We start from the raw sequence: 14,627 nt of genomic DNA, 5'->3' as shown, positions 1-14,627 counted from the left end.
AAACTCAGGTAACGCCCAGAGATGATGGCCCACAGGGCCATGTGGTTCCTGCTGGGTCTGGAATCACTTCCTGGTATTGGGACATCAATCCTGGGCCCTTAGAGCCTGCCCAGGGCAGGGAGTGAGAGAAGTCAGCTGCCATGCTTCTGTAGCCATGTGGCCTCATGCACTCTCAGGGCCTCCTTGCCTCACTGGGGCAGCGGGCATCCTGCCTTCACATCCTCTCTCTCCACAATCCCCACTTGCTGAATAGAGCAGGTCAGCCAGCAGATGAGACCAGGGCTGTGAGAGGGCTCTGTGGACTGTGGGGGACGGTGTGTACAGAGGATGCACCATCTTTGCTCTGATGCCCAGGAGTGGTAGGCTTGGCCCTTACCCTCACGAAGTCCCAGCCTTGTCAGGGAGACCCACTGTTGACCTGTGGAAGTCCAGATGGGTTAGTGTTGAAATGGAAGTGCATGCAAAGCACTGTGGAAATGTGGAGAAGGCCGGCAGGCAGGGGCTGGGGCACCACACCTCAGGTGGACTGAGTGCTTAGTTATTATTAGTTCCTGTATGCCATGAGGGATTGAGTCTGTTTTGTTTGCTGCTGTGTCCCTAGTGCCTAGAATAGAGCATGGCATACAACAGGTGTCTAATAATTGCTTGTTGTATGAATGAATGGATGAATGAACAAAAGAGAGGGAAGGAAGGCTGTCAGGTGAGCTGAACCATGAAGGGTAAGTCAGAGGTGAGGTGGGATCGACAGTCTAGGATACAGGAACAGGAGGTGCAGGCACTTGAGGCCCACAGCAGAGAGTGTATCCAGAAGTGGTGGTTTCCACGGGACCTGCGGGAGAGGAAGACGATGTGAGGGACTCTGAGTTTGGAGATCTGGGTCTTTACTCTGAGGACACTAGGGAGCTACAGGGGGTAGCTTGCTAATTAGATGTGATGGGTTTGGTTTTTCAGATAATGTCCAATTCAATGGTTTCTAGTATACTCACAGACTTGTGAACCACCACAATAAATTTTAGAACATTAAAAAAAAAATTTTTTTTTTAATTTAAGGGACTAGATGATTAGAAGCAAATTTTAGAATATTTTTATCACCCCAAATAGAAATCCCACACCCACTGGGCATCATCCTCCAACCTCACATCCCCCAACCTCCCATCCCCTCAACCCTAGAAAAGCAGCAATATATTCTCTGTCTGCATGAATTTCCCTATTTTGGACATTTTATATTAATGGAATCATATGCAAGGTGGTCTTCTGTGACGAGCTTCTTTCAGCAGGCGTAACATTTTCGGGGTTCATTTCTGTTGTGTAACAGTACCTCATTTCTTTTTATTGCTAATTAGTATTCCATAGTGTGGATTTACTACCTTTTGTCTGTCCATTTGCCAGCCGATGGACATTTGGGATGTTTAGAAGTGGTTTTTAAAAAGATCCTCGGATAGTTAAAATTAACAAGACTAAAAATATCAAGTGCTGGCGTGGATGTGGAGCAACTAGAACTCTCATACATTAGTGCTGGACGTCATGACGGTACTACCACTTTGGAAAAATCTGGCAGCCTCTTATAAAGATAGATGGATATTTACTATATATCACAGAGATTTAACTTATAGGAATTTACCCAAGAGAAATGAAGACATATCCACACAAAAACATGTACACAAGTGGTCAGGGCAGCATTATCCATAACGGTAAAATCTGGAAACAGTCTAGTCCATCAACATGATGATGAATAAACAAATTGAGTTATGTTTATGAAATCAAAACGTATCCAACAATGAAAGTCACAAAAGATGGATGAAGACGAAAAGCACAGTAGGTAAAAGAATCCAGACGTAAAGGAGTATTACTGTGTAATTATTAAAAAATTCTATTTTATATGAAGTTTAAGAACCCACAAAGCTCATTTCTGGGGGCAGAAGTCAGCACAGAGGTGTTTTGGGTGTAGGCTGGGTGACTGGAGGCAGGGGTACAGAAAACTTTCCAAGGTGATTGAAATATTCTATGCCTTGAGGAGACTGGGTATTTGTTGCACAGGGGTATGCATTTATGAAACCTTTTTTGTTTTTTGAGATGGAGTCTCGATCTTTTGCCCAGGCTGGAGTTCAGTGGTGTGACCTCTGCTCACTGCAACCTCCGCCTCCTAGGTTCAAGTGATTCTCCTGTCTCAGCCTCCCGAATTGCTGGGATTACAGGCACCTGCCACCACACCCAGCTAATTTTTCTTGTTGTTGTTGTATTTTTGGTAGAGATGGGGTTTCACTGTGTTATCCAGGATGGTCTTTATCTCCTGAGCTCATGATCCACCTGCCTCAGCCTCCCAAAATGCTGGGATTACAGGCATGAGCCACCACGACAGGCCGGCATTTGTCAAAACTCTTTAAACTCCATTCTTAAGATCCATGCATTGTATTGAATGTCAGTTATGCCTGAATAAAGGAGGGGGAAATGATCCACCTGGAAGAATTAAGGAGACTGGACTTTGGGGCTAGGACTGGAAGACAGGGAGGAGCTACTGCAGTCTCTAAGGTAGGGGGCCGCAGAATGGGGAGGAAGGATGGACTAGAGGGATGCTAAGGAGGTATAGAGGAAAGGGTGGGTGCCTGATGGGCAGGGGTGGGGTTAGTGGGAGAGAGAGCGGGCAAGAGTGACTCAGTTTCATCTCTTGGCACCTGTGATGGATTAGTCCTCAGCCTGGTCCAGCTCCATCCTGTGGGCTTCCTGGCTGAGTGAAGCCAGGCCCCGGCTGACTCACCTCTGACCATCAGGTGTGCCCTTCCCTGGTCCGCCGACCTCACGGGCTCACCTATGTCAGCGTCATGTGATGCTTCCTGACTCATGGGATGAGAAGCCCAGACGACTTGGGCTTTGTGCAGCCAGTAGACGGAGCCCTCTGGTTCTCCAGATGTGCTTAGCAAGCCACCTTGGCTCATGGGTGGCTTGGGGTACGCAGGGAACCTTCAGATCCTGCATTGAGAACAGCCTTGGAAGTGTAGCACAACCTCTCTGTGTTACAGAGGAGAAGACTGAGGCCCAAGAGGGCAGGAGGTAGCTCCAGGCCCTCTCTCTTCCCATCTTCTCCCTATTCCTCTCCAATTTCAGCTCTGCAGCTGGCACAGTGGCCCACACTGGAGACCATAGGAGGGCAGTGGTGGGAAGCCCCCAGGAGTCATGCCCCATCTCAATACAGTGCACTAGGGTGGGGAGGCACAGACACCCTCAGCCGGCTCAGAGTGCCTCAGCAGCTCAGCTCAAGTGTGCAGTGACCTTGGGCAGAGCTGGTGGGAAAGTCCCAGGCAGGTGTCATCCTGCTGTCATCTACCCCACCCTGGGGACTTCCCCATATTAACATCTTCTCCTTGTCATCTGGTCTCAGACAAGGAGCCCCTTCTCAATTCCCATGAGATGTCTTATGCTGAGCCCTGAGAACCAAGCTTCTTTGAAGGGGATGAGGTAACACATCTTCCGGGTTCCACTTCCATGCCAGCACACTGAACTCTTCTAGAATAAAGGAAATGTGTGTTTTCAAAATGCTTTATTGAAGTATAACAAAAAGTAGATGTAGAGTTTGGTAAATACACACATATGAACACCATGTGGATCAAGATTTAGAGCATTTCTAGGACTTTAGAAGGCTGGCTCCCTGGTACTCCCTTCCAGTGACCCCCTCCCCCAAAGTTGTCCCTATTCTGACTTCTCTCATCATAGATTAATTTCACCTACTCTTGTACTTTCCATAATCATACAGCATATCTTCAAGATTTTTGTTTCTTCTCAATATAATGTCTGTGAGTTTCATCCATGTTGCTGCCTGCACCAGTAGCTGTTCTTTTTTATTGTTGAGTAGTATTCCACTGTATGGATGTACCACAACGCATGTATCCACCCTACTGCTTATGGGCACTTGGATTGTTTCCAGTTTGAGGCACCTATGAATATTCATATGAAGTATTTATGTGCACATATATATTTCTCTTTTTTAATTTTAATTTTTTAAAAATAGAGACAGAGTCTCGCTATGTTGCCCAGGCTGGTCTCACACTCCTGAGCTCAAGTGATCCTCCTTCCTCAGCCTCCCTAGGAAGTGCTAGGATTACAGGAATGAGCCACGATGACTGGCCCTCATTTCTTTTAAATATATGCCTAGGAGTGGAATTTCTGGGTCATAGGTAAGCATATTTTGAGCTTTAGTAGATAACTATCAAACAGTTTTCTAAAGTGATTGTACCAACTGACACTCCCACTAACAATGTATGAAAGTTTCAGCTATGCCATATCCTCAGCAACCCTTTCTAATTTTAGCCATTCTAGTGGGTATCTAATAGTACCTCACTGGGGCTTTAATTCACTTTCTCCTGATGACTAAAGATGCTATCTGTCTACCTTCTCACATGCTTATTGGTCATTTAGATACCTTTGTGTGTGTGTATGTGAAATGCTTGGTCAAGTCTTTTGACCACTGTCTATTGGGCTGTTTACGTTTTCTTATTGATTGATGTAAGTTTTCTGTATGTACTCAACATGAACTTTAGTCAGATTTATTGTGAGTATCTTGTCTTTGTATCTTTTTCCCCCTTCCTCCCTCCCTTCCTTCCTTTTCTTTTTTGTGAGACCAAGTCTTGCTCTGTCACCTAAGCTAGAGTGGAGTGGCACGATCTCAGCTCACTGCAACCTCTGCCTCCCATGTTCAAGCGATTCTCCTGCCTCAGCCTCCCAAGTAGCTGGATCTACAGGCATGCCCCACTAATTTTTATATTTTTAGTAGACATGAGGTTTTACTATGTTGGCCAGGCTGGTCTTGAACTCCTGACTTTGTGATTCACCCGCCTCGGCCTCCCAAAGTGCTGGGATTACAGGCGGAGCCACTGCGACCAGCCCCTTCCTTTTCTTTCTTTTGAGTCAGAGTTTCACTCTGTTGCTCAGGTTGGAAAGCAGTGGTGTGATCCTAGCTCACTGCAACCTGGAACTCCTGGACACAAGCAATCCTCCAACCTCAGCCTCCCAAGTAGCTAGGACTATACATAGGCATATGCCACCATGTCCATCACATTTTAAAGTTTTTATTATAGACAGAGTTTTTCTATGTCTCCCAGGCTGGTATTGAACTCCTGGTTTCAAGGGATCCTCCTGACTTGGCCTCCCAAAACACTAGGTTTATAGACATGAGCCACTGCACGCAGCCTGTAGCTTCATTTCTTAATTCCGTTTCATTAATGGTGTCTTTTGATGGATACAGGTTGCTAACGCTAATGAAGTCTGGATGATCTGCCTTTTCTCTTACATTTCAAGCCTTTTGCAGTCTCTGTAAGACATCTTTGAGAAGCCTAAGATTTGCGCTGGCAAGGGTTATGCCAGCTTCCATTCTGTCCTCACTCCAGCGTAGAAGTCAGTCTGTTATTTACTCTCCCAGCCATCTGTCCATCAATTTACCTGCCCACCTATGCAACCACACACCCACTCACCCCCATCCATACTCTATCACCATTCACACATTCACCCATCCATCCACCCACTGATCTACCAATATTTATTGCCATCACTGTGAGCTGAGTGTTGACAGGTATTAAGAGCCTGAGATGGTGGAGGAGTTACTGAGATGAACAAGACCTCCAAGGAGCTTAGGATCTGATGGGAAAAGCACAGTATACACAAATCCTCGATAGATTTTTACCTACCCTTAAGTTGTTCTGAAGTCTGTAGCTTTCATTCATTACTCTCTGAAACCTCCATCTATTTGTACTTGTTCTGTGACACTCCTTCCAGTATGTGTAGATAGTCTAAGTTCCACAGGCCTGGGCTGCCAAGAGAAAACCTAACCTCCCTTGTTATAGACTTGGCCTTTGTTGACGTGGCCTGAGATGGTTGCCAGGCCTGGCCCATCAATGGCTTAAATTCCGCTTGTGAGCAGCCTGTATTCAGCCTTATGCCCCAGTGGGGGGACCACCTCCTCCAGGGCTGACTGACCAGCTGTGGGCATTTGAAGGCTGGCATTGTGGGACTGGCAGGCAGCCCAGAGTCTGGCAGCCCAGAGGCAGGCAGTGGGCTTTAGCAGGAGTTTCAACAGGCTGGCAGAGTGGGCAGAGAGGGAAATGGGGGTGGGTATAAGCTATCACACTAAAGGGTAATCTCCTTCCTGGCTTGAAAATGGGATGGATTCTGGCTCTTCTTTGCCAGGTTTCAGGTCAAGCGGGGGCCTTGGGTCTTGAGGTGGGGCCTGGGGATAGTGGCAGGGAGGTCAGGAGGCCTGTACCCCTCCTTGGGAGGACCCCATCTGGACTCTAGCCACAGACTGGGCAAATGTACCCCAGCTCCCTAGGCCTAGCCTCTGTCTGCCTCGCCTTGACCTCTTCCTAGGGGCAGTGGCTCAAAACCAACAAAAACAGCAAAGATGCTGCCAGCCCTGTCCTCAACATAGCCAGGCCCTGGTCACTCCTCTGAGATTCGACCGCCCAGAACTCCCCAGCAGGCCTGGCTGCGGTCCTGCCTGGCAGCACCTGACCTCCTGAGGACACAGATCCTTTGTTGGAAGAGACGGCTTGTGGGGACAGCCTTGAGGAGGGGCCGAGCTGGGCAGACCAGGCTGGCGCCAGGCGAGACCAGGAGCCTCAGCGCACAAAGCCTCCTATACAGTGGCCTGGCGGGGGCAAGACCAGTCCTAGAGCAATAGTCCAAGCGCTGAGTCTCATGGGGCTGCAGCTGGGGTCAGAACCAGGGAGGGTGAGCAGGGTCTGCACCCCACACATGCAGAGTCCTTCCTCCCCTGAGATCAGCCCCTCTCCCTACGGTCACCCTGCCAGCTCCAGCCCTGGGGAACCACACCCACTCCTGCCAGGGGTGACTAGACCCACCTTTCTGGTCCCTCCACCAGGCAGAGAGCCTCTTCCCTCTGAACTTAGGGGTAACAAAGGCACCCTGGCTGGAAGTCAGCCCTTCCTGGGCTCAGTGGCCGAGCTGACCCAGAGGCAGGTCTTGGCCTAAAGGAGGTGATTTCTGGCCTTGCTCTGTGGCAGGCTAACACTAAGTGTTTTCCCTGTGGCATCTTATTGGACCACATGGCAACCTCTGGAGGAGGTACCGGTATTAACAGCATTTATCAGTGGGGAGCCCAGATGTGAGCCCAGGCTCTCTGATCCCTGGAGTCCACACAGCAAGAGGAGGTGTTGGGGGAAGAGGGAGCCTGTTCCTCCTCCTGATGGAGATATCAACTGGCTGGTGGATCTCACAGGGAGAGTGTGCTTTTTAGAGCCATCACTCCAGACACAGAATTTGGGCAGAGGGCTGTGCCCAGAGGTGGAGAGATGAGAGAGAAGGCTGTTTGACAGTCTGGGTAGCAGCCATGGGGGGAGCCCATGGGTCTCCCTTTAGGAAAGAATTTGCTGCTCAGCTGCAAAGAGTGCAGCCCCTTTGGCCTCAACCATCAAGAAGAGACCACACTCTTCTGGGCAGCCCCAGCAAATACTGAGCACAGCAGGCCTGGCCATCTGAGCTCAGTGGGGACGCTGATCACGGCCACCTGTGCTCAGGAACTCCTGCTGGGTTGGCCCAGGCCTGGGAAAATCTGTATCGCTGTCTAGGCTGTTCCTGCCCAGCCCTGCTTCGCCACTGGTCTTCCCCAGGCACGACTCCCCTGTAAACCACGTGGGCTCTCAGCTATGTCTCAGCCGGTGCTTCCTACAGGACCCTAGGACAGAACCTCAGCTACTACAGCGGCAGAAGGAAGGGATGGGAAGGAAACTTCACCTCTGTGCTACCGCCCACTAATGGCATAACCTTGCTCAACCTCTGAGTGCCTGTTTCCTCCTTGTAAAATAAAGCTAATGATCTCTGGACAATTATCTCCTCCTTGTGCGATTACTATGGGTACTCAATGATTGAATGAATGTGAAGAGCTCAGCGCAGTATTTAGGTTAATTAATGTGGAGAGTATTGAGACTTTTGGCTGCATTCATACTGAATAGTTTGACACATTTCTCTTTGCTTTACTGTAAGCTCCTTGAGAACAGGGACCAAGTAGGTCTGTTTGGCACAAAGCTTGACCCCAGTGAGTGCTCCATGAAGGTTTGTTAAAGGATAGGAGTAAATTAGATGGGGGGCCGTGCACAGTGGCTCATGCCTATAATCCCAGCACTTTGGGAGACTGAGGCAGGAGGACTGCTTAAGGCCAGGAGTTCAAGACCGACCTAGGCAACATAAGGGGACTACATCTCAAAAAAAAAAAAGTTACATGGGGATGCACCAGCCAAATATGGCAAGATGACACCCAGTTCGTACTGGGGCACCTGGGTGGGTGGTCATGCCGTTATCTGACATGGGTGTCTAGAATGAGAGGTGGGGTAGATGGGGAGGGATAATGACTTTCCACAGGGTGTTTGAGGGTTCTGTTGACCCGCCGCATGGACAGAGCCCAGGCTGAAGCCAGGCTCCTGTCAACTCCATCAGGAATCCGCTGCACGCCCTCAATAGGAGTTCTGATTATCCCCAGCTGTGTAACAATCACCCCAGACCTAGTGGTGTGAAACAACCTCACTCATTTATCATCATCCTTTCTCATGGTTCTTAGCACTGACTGGACTCAGCTGGGTGGTTCTCACCCAGAGCTCTCAGGTAGCTACAGTCAGATGGTGGCTGGGTCTGGAGTCCTCTCAAGGCCTCCTCACTCACCTGTCTGGCAGCCCGGGCTTCCTCATAGTGTGGGAGCTGGGTAGAGCCCAAGAACTAGAGCTGGCAAAAGCTGTTGCTTTCACGACCTGCTGCCAGGAGACACATGGCCTTACTTCTGCCACCTGCTGCTGGTTAGAAGGGAGTCACGGAGACCAGCCCATATTCAAGGCAAGAGGAATAAGACTCCACCTCTTAACTCCAGGAATGGAAAAGAAATGACACGTTTTAAAATCACTGCACCAGGGGACACTGGAAGCACAGCCCCTTCAGACTCTAGGATGAGCCCTGACTCTAATGGGGACAGTTTAGAAGCTCAAGTGACAATTGGCATGGCCAAATACCTTGACATCTGTGGCACAGAGTTGAGTCCATCTCCTGGGCTCAAGCGATCCTCCCACCTCAGCCTCCCAAGTAACTGAGACTAGAGGTGTGCACCGCCATCCCGATTTTTAAAATTTTTGTAGAGATGGGGTCTTGCTGTGTTGCCCAGGCGGGTCTTGAATTCCTGGCCTCAACCAATCCTCCTGCCTCAGCCTCCCACAGTGCTGGGATTATAGGTGTGAACCGTCATATCTGGCCATAGCTGAGTCTTAATAGTAGCTGCTGCACGAAGAAGTGTGAGTGAATTCATGAGGAAGGGAGAGTAACCAGGGCCTGGCCAGCATCCAGCTCTCTAACTTGGACCTTGCCTGGACCCCTCAGCCTTCTGCGTTCGGACTCTGCCCATTCAGGCTCTAGGATGGAGATCTGTCTTGCTTTTTCTGGAATTTGACCCTGTCCTCTGCCCCAGGCTTGGGGTCCTACTATTGGAAACCCTGTATGGATGAGCACCTCCTGCCAACGGGGCTCCGGTCAAGCCTTCTTTAAGCTGGTCAGGACCTCTACCCCTGCAGGACTTCTCAGTACCAGCCGATGGTTCAGACTCTTCCATAGTGGATATGCCAGACGCTCGGCTTCTCGGGATTGCCTTCACTGCTGCCCCATCCCAAGGCCCTTCCCAGACTTTCCCTCCTGTGCCTGGAAGAGATGGGAGTCCTGAGCTCAGAGATGTGCTGGGATTGAGTGAGAGAGCTTGGGCTGAGTAGAGCTAGGGCAAAGGGAAAGACTGCACGAAAGGGCTGCTCCAAAGGAGGGGACTGAGAAGATGGAAAAAGGGCGGAGGGGTCAGTGGGAGACTTGGAGGCACGGCCCAAGGAGAGCCAGTGTTGGGAGAGCAGCCACCCCCAGGAGCTGTGATGGCAAAGGGCTGGGGGCGAGGAGGGTGGGCGCAGAGGGCAGGGGGCTGAGGAGGGAGTGGAGGTGAGGACACTGAGGAGGCGCGCGCTAGTACCTCAGTTGTGACCTCAGAGCCTGCCCACAAGCTGTGCAGCCTGGGAACCATGACTTTAAAGGCAGAGGGTCCGGGAGGCATTTCCAGTTGGTGAAATCACACCCAGAACAATCCCAGCGGTGTGGGCGTTTCTCCAGAACAGGTACCAAGCTGCCAAACTCCCTCTCTGAATCCTGTAATAGCAGCCACCGGGCCTCATGTCAGAGAAGGATGGGAGGTCTCCAAGTCCTGAGAGGCCCTTGCCGTACCGCTCATCGTTGTGGGTGGGGTGGGGGGATGGATGCGCTGAGAGCCTCCAGACTCAGAGCCTTCAGTTTGTCCCACTATTCACTGTGCACCATCAGGGCAGGAAGCAAATGAGACCCAGGGCCTGCTGCTAGGGAAATATTCAAGTAAGAGCAGTGATAGAAATAAGGATAGCTGGCTGGGTGCAATGGCTCATGCCTGTAATCCCAGCACTTTGGGAAGCTGAGGCAAGCAGATCACTTGAGGTCAGGGGTTTGAGACCAATCTGACCAATCTGGTGAAAACCCATCTTTACTAAAAATACAAAAAATTAGCCAGGAGTGGCAGTGGGTGCCTGTAATCCCAGCTACTCAGGAGGCTGAGGCAGGAGAATTGCTTGAACCTGGGAGGCAGAGGTTGCAGTGAACCGAGTTGGTGCCACTGCACTCCAGCCTGGACAACAGAGCGAGACTCCAGTTAAAAAAAGAGAAAGAAATGCATTCCCTAGCAGGGAAGGGCCTGGCTCTGGGTTCTTACTTCTTTCCTTGGCTCTACTGAGAAACACAGCTCAGGATGCCTCTGCTTTTCGGTTCCTGGAGCTCATCTGGGGCTTCTCACATCCCCCGATGGGGCTTACTCCCTTGCTTCCCCTCCACTCCCTTCTTCCTCTAACCACGAGGGTCTCTCGAAGGTTGGGGGTGAATGAAGGTGGAGTCTGAGAGGGAAGACCGGCTGAGTGATCATTTGTATTTCCTAAACCAATTGGCAAGTATCCTAACTTTTTTTTTTTTTGAAAACTTAAAGCCAAGTACTGACATCTTTGTCCTTATTTCCCAAGCCTGCCCACCCCAACGCATGGAGGGAAAGGGCTGCGAGAAATAAACACAGGTTGCTCTGCCCAGCTGTGCCTGTGGCGCCTTTGAAATGCAGAGGTTTAGCCAGGTATGCCACCAGATCGTTGCCTATTTTTCCTTATACGTCCTTGCATTTGCTTCTATGCTTAGAAAAGTTTGACTACTTTGAAACCAGTAACCATATGCCAGTAGTCTCTTCCAGCTTGTATGATTTCACGTTGTATTTCTTTCACCGATATGCCAGTAAATAACTCTGGAGGCCAAGGCAGTTAGATCACCTGAGGTCAGGAGTTCAAGACCAGCCTGGCCAACATGGTGAAACCTTGTCTCTACTAAAAATACAAAAATTAGCCAGGAGTGGTGGCATGCACCTATAATCCCAGCTACTTGGGAGGCTGAGGTCTGAGAATTGCTTCAACCGGGAGGTGGAGGTTGCAGTGAGCCAGGATAGCGCCACTGCACTCCAGCCTGGGCAACAGAACAAGAACCTGTCTCCAAAAACTAAAAAATAAATTAAAAACCCCAAAACTCTGAGGTTGCACCCTGCATTTTCTGTTCCTCCAGGCAGCCTCAACTTAAGGGGTCTAAATCGCAGTCTCTGAACCAGAAGGAGCCAGACAGGTCACCTGCCTCCCTGCGCTTACTCCAAGCAGGCATCTTCTGTGGCATCCCGGCTTGATATCTTGCACAGCTCCAGCCACGGGGAGAGTCTTACTTCAAAGTATCATTCTGCAATATCACTGACTGGTAGAAAGCTTTCTGTCTAAATGAACCCAGATCTGGCTCCTGCTCATCCTGGTCAGGCCTATGAAGCCCCACTGTGGCCTCTGCCCCAGTGCAGCCCTCATCTCTCTAGAGATGGCACTGTGTCCACCTCACCACTTCTCTCGTGACCAGCCTTAGTTGGAGCTTCTCCAAAAACCCTTGATTGGCAGGGTCCCCTGCTCCTTGATTCTCTGCTGAATGGGCTGGGCCTGTCCCCCTGGAGCTGAAGCTTCTGCAGTGATAGCTGGATTTGCCTGGACTCACCCAGTCCCAGGGCCTGTGATACAGACCCTCTGTCCTAGGAACATAGCCTGCGAGTTGGTCAACTGTTTGAGCCTCTCTGCTCATCTGCAATCTAAGATCTTTGTCACAGAAATTGAGGCCTCTCCCAGCCTGACCTGCTGACCGTTTGTACTAAAATTCAACAGTAGCAGAGATAGCATTAGAGGCAGGAGCCAAGCTCTAGGCATAAGCAGAGCAAGGCCTTATACAGGCTGTTCCGCCACTCACTTAACATGAGGGAAGGCCCATGTAACCTTGGATGGCTTATGACTTCTGTCTACTTTGGAGGCTTTATTTATAAAAAGTAGTTAATACTAGTACTTGTTCTCAAGGGCCATGCAGGGATTAAGAAATAATGTTATAAATCGTTACCATGTGCAGTGTATTAAGTGCAGCAAAGGGTAGCTATTCTTCTTATTGCTACCATAGTGCTTATCTTTTTTTTTTTTTTTTTGAGTCAGAGTCTTGGTCTGTCGCCCAGGCTGGAGTGCAGTAGCTCAATCTCAGCTCCCTGCAACCTCCACCTCTCGGGTTCAAACAATTTTCCCTGCCTCAGCCTCCCAAATAGCTGGGATTACAAGTGCCCACCACCGTGCCCCGCTAATTGTTGTATTTTTTAGTAGAGGGGGGTTTCATCTTGGCATTTATCTTAATTGGAAGAAAAGACAAACATTTTTCATCAGGGGTGGGCTATATGGATTGGAAGGTGGACGTATGGATCACAAGGTAAGCGTTGCTGACCAGAAGATTTAGTCTCACAGAGCAAGGAGAGAGTATCAGTGTGAGTTAGTCAGTACAGGCTGAGGGTCAACTCAGTACATTCATGAAAATTGCACAGACAAAAGCAACAGATGAAAAAGGGAAACTGCAGAAGTGGAGGCTGCTTGCTTCCTTGCACCCACAAGGCAGAGAGCCCAGAGCTCAGGCGAAGTCTGACTGAGCAGCATTTTAGGCTCGGCAAAGTCCTGGGCCCCACTCCTAGAGAGCTGGCCGTGGGACCCTCTCTTGAGGATAATGATGCATTGAGAAAAGCCACTGCAGATCAGTAAACAGTAAATAAAGGCGACCATGGGGCATGTAGCAAGGACAAGTCTGGGCTGGATTTGGCAACCTCGTGGGTCCTGCTGACCAGGTACTTTCCTTTTTTCTTTTTTTTTAAATTGCATTTTAGGTTTTGGGGTACATGTGAAGAACATGCAAGATAGTTGCATAGGTACACACATGGCAGTGTGATTTGCTGCCTTCCTCCCCTTCACCTATATCTGGCATTTCTCCCCATGCTATCTCTCCCCAACTCCCCACCCCCCACTGTTCCTCCCCTATTTCCCCCCAACAGACCCCAGTGTGTACTGCACCCCTCCCTGTGTCCATGTGTTCGCATTGTTCAACACCCACCTATAAGTGAGAACGTGTGGTATTTCATTTTCTGTTCTTGTGTCAGTTTGCTGAGAATGATGGTCTCCAGGTTCATCCATGTCCCTACAAACGACACGAACTCATCATTTTTGATTGCAGCATAATATTCCATGGTGTATATGTGCCATATTTTCCCTGTCCAGTCTATCATCGATGGGCATTTGGGTTGGTTCCGGGTCTTTGCTATTGTAAACAGCACTGCAATGAACATTCATGTGCATGTGTCCTTATAGTAGAACGATTTATAATCCTTTGGATATATAACCAGCAATGGGATTGCTGGGTCAAATGGAATTTCTATTTCTAGGTCCTTGAGGAATCGCCACACTGTCTTCCACAATGGTTGAACTAATTTACACTCCCACCAGCAGTGTAAAAGTGTTCCTATTTCTCCACATCCTCTCCAGCATCTGTTGTCTCCAGATTTTTTAATGATCGCCATTCTAACAGGCATGAGATGGTATTTCAATGTAGTTTTGATTTGCATTTCTCTAATGACCAGTGATGATGAGCATTTTTTCATATGTTTGTTGGCCTCACGTATGTTTTCTTTTGTAAAGTGTCTGTTCATATCCTTTGCCCACTTTTGAATGGGCTTGTTTTTTCTTGTAAATCTGTTTGAGTTCTTTGTAAATTCTGGCTATCAGCCCTTTGTCAGATGGGTAAACTGCAAAAATTTTTTCCCATTCTGTTGGTTGCCGATTCACTCTAATGACTGTTTCTTTTGCCGTGCAGAAGCTGTGGAGTTTGATTAGGTCCCATTTGTCTATTTTGGCTTTTGTTACCAATGCTTTTGGTGTTTTGGTCGTGAAGTCCTTGGCTACTCCTATGTCCTGAATGGTTTTACCTAGATTTTCTTCCAGGGTTTTTATGGTGTTAGGTCTTATGTTTAAGTCTTTCATCCATCTGGAGTTAATTTTAGTATAAGGTGTCAGGAAGGGGTCCAGTTTCTGCTTTCTGCACATGGCTAGCCAGTTTTCCCAACACCATTTATTAAAGAGGAAATTCTTTCCCCATTGCTTGTTTTTGTCAGGTGTGTCAAAGATTGGATGGTTGTAGACATGTTGTGTGGCCTCCGATGCCTCTGTTTTGTT

Source organism: Callithrix jacchus, chromosome 12 (genome assembly GCF_049354715.1).
Source record: "Callithrix jacchus isolate 240 chromosome 12, calJac240_pri, whole genome shotgun sequence".
Lineage (NCBI taxonomy): Eukaryota > Metazoa > Chordata > Mammalia > Primates > Cebidae > Callithrix > Callithrix jacchus.
This window is presented reverse-complemented; position numbering follows the sequence as displayed.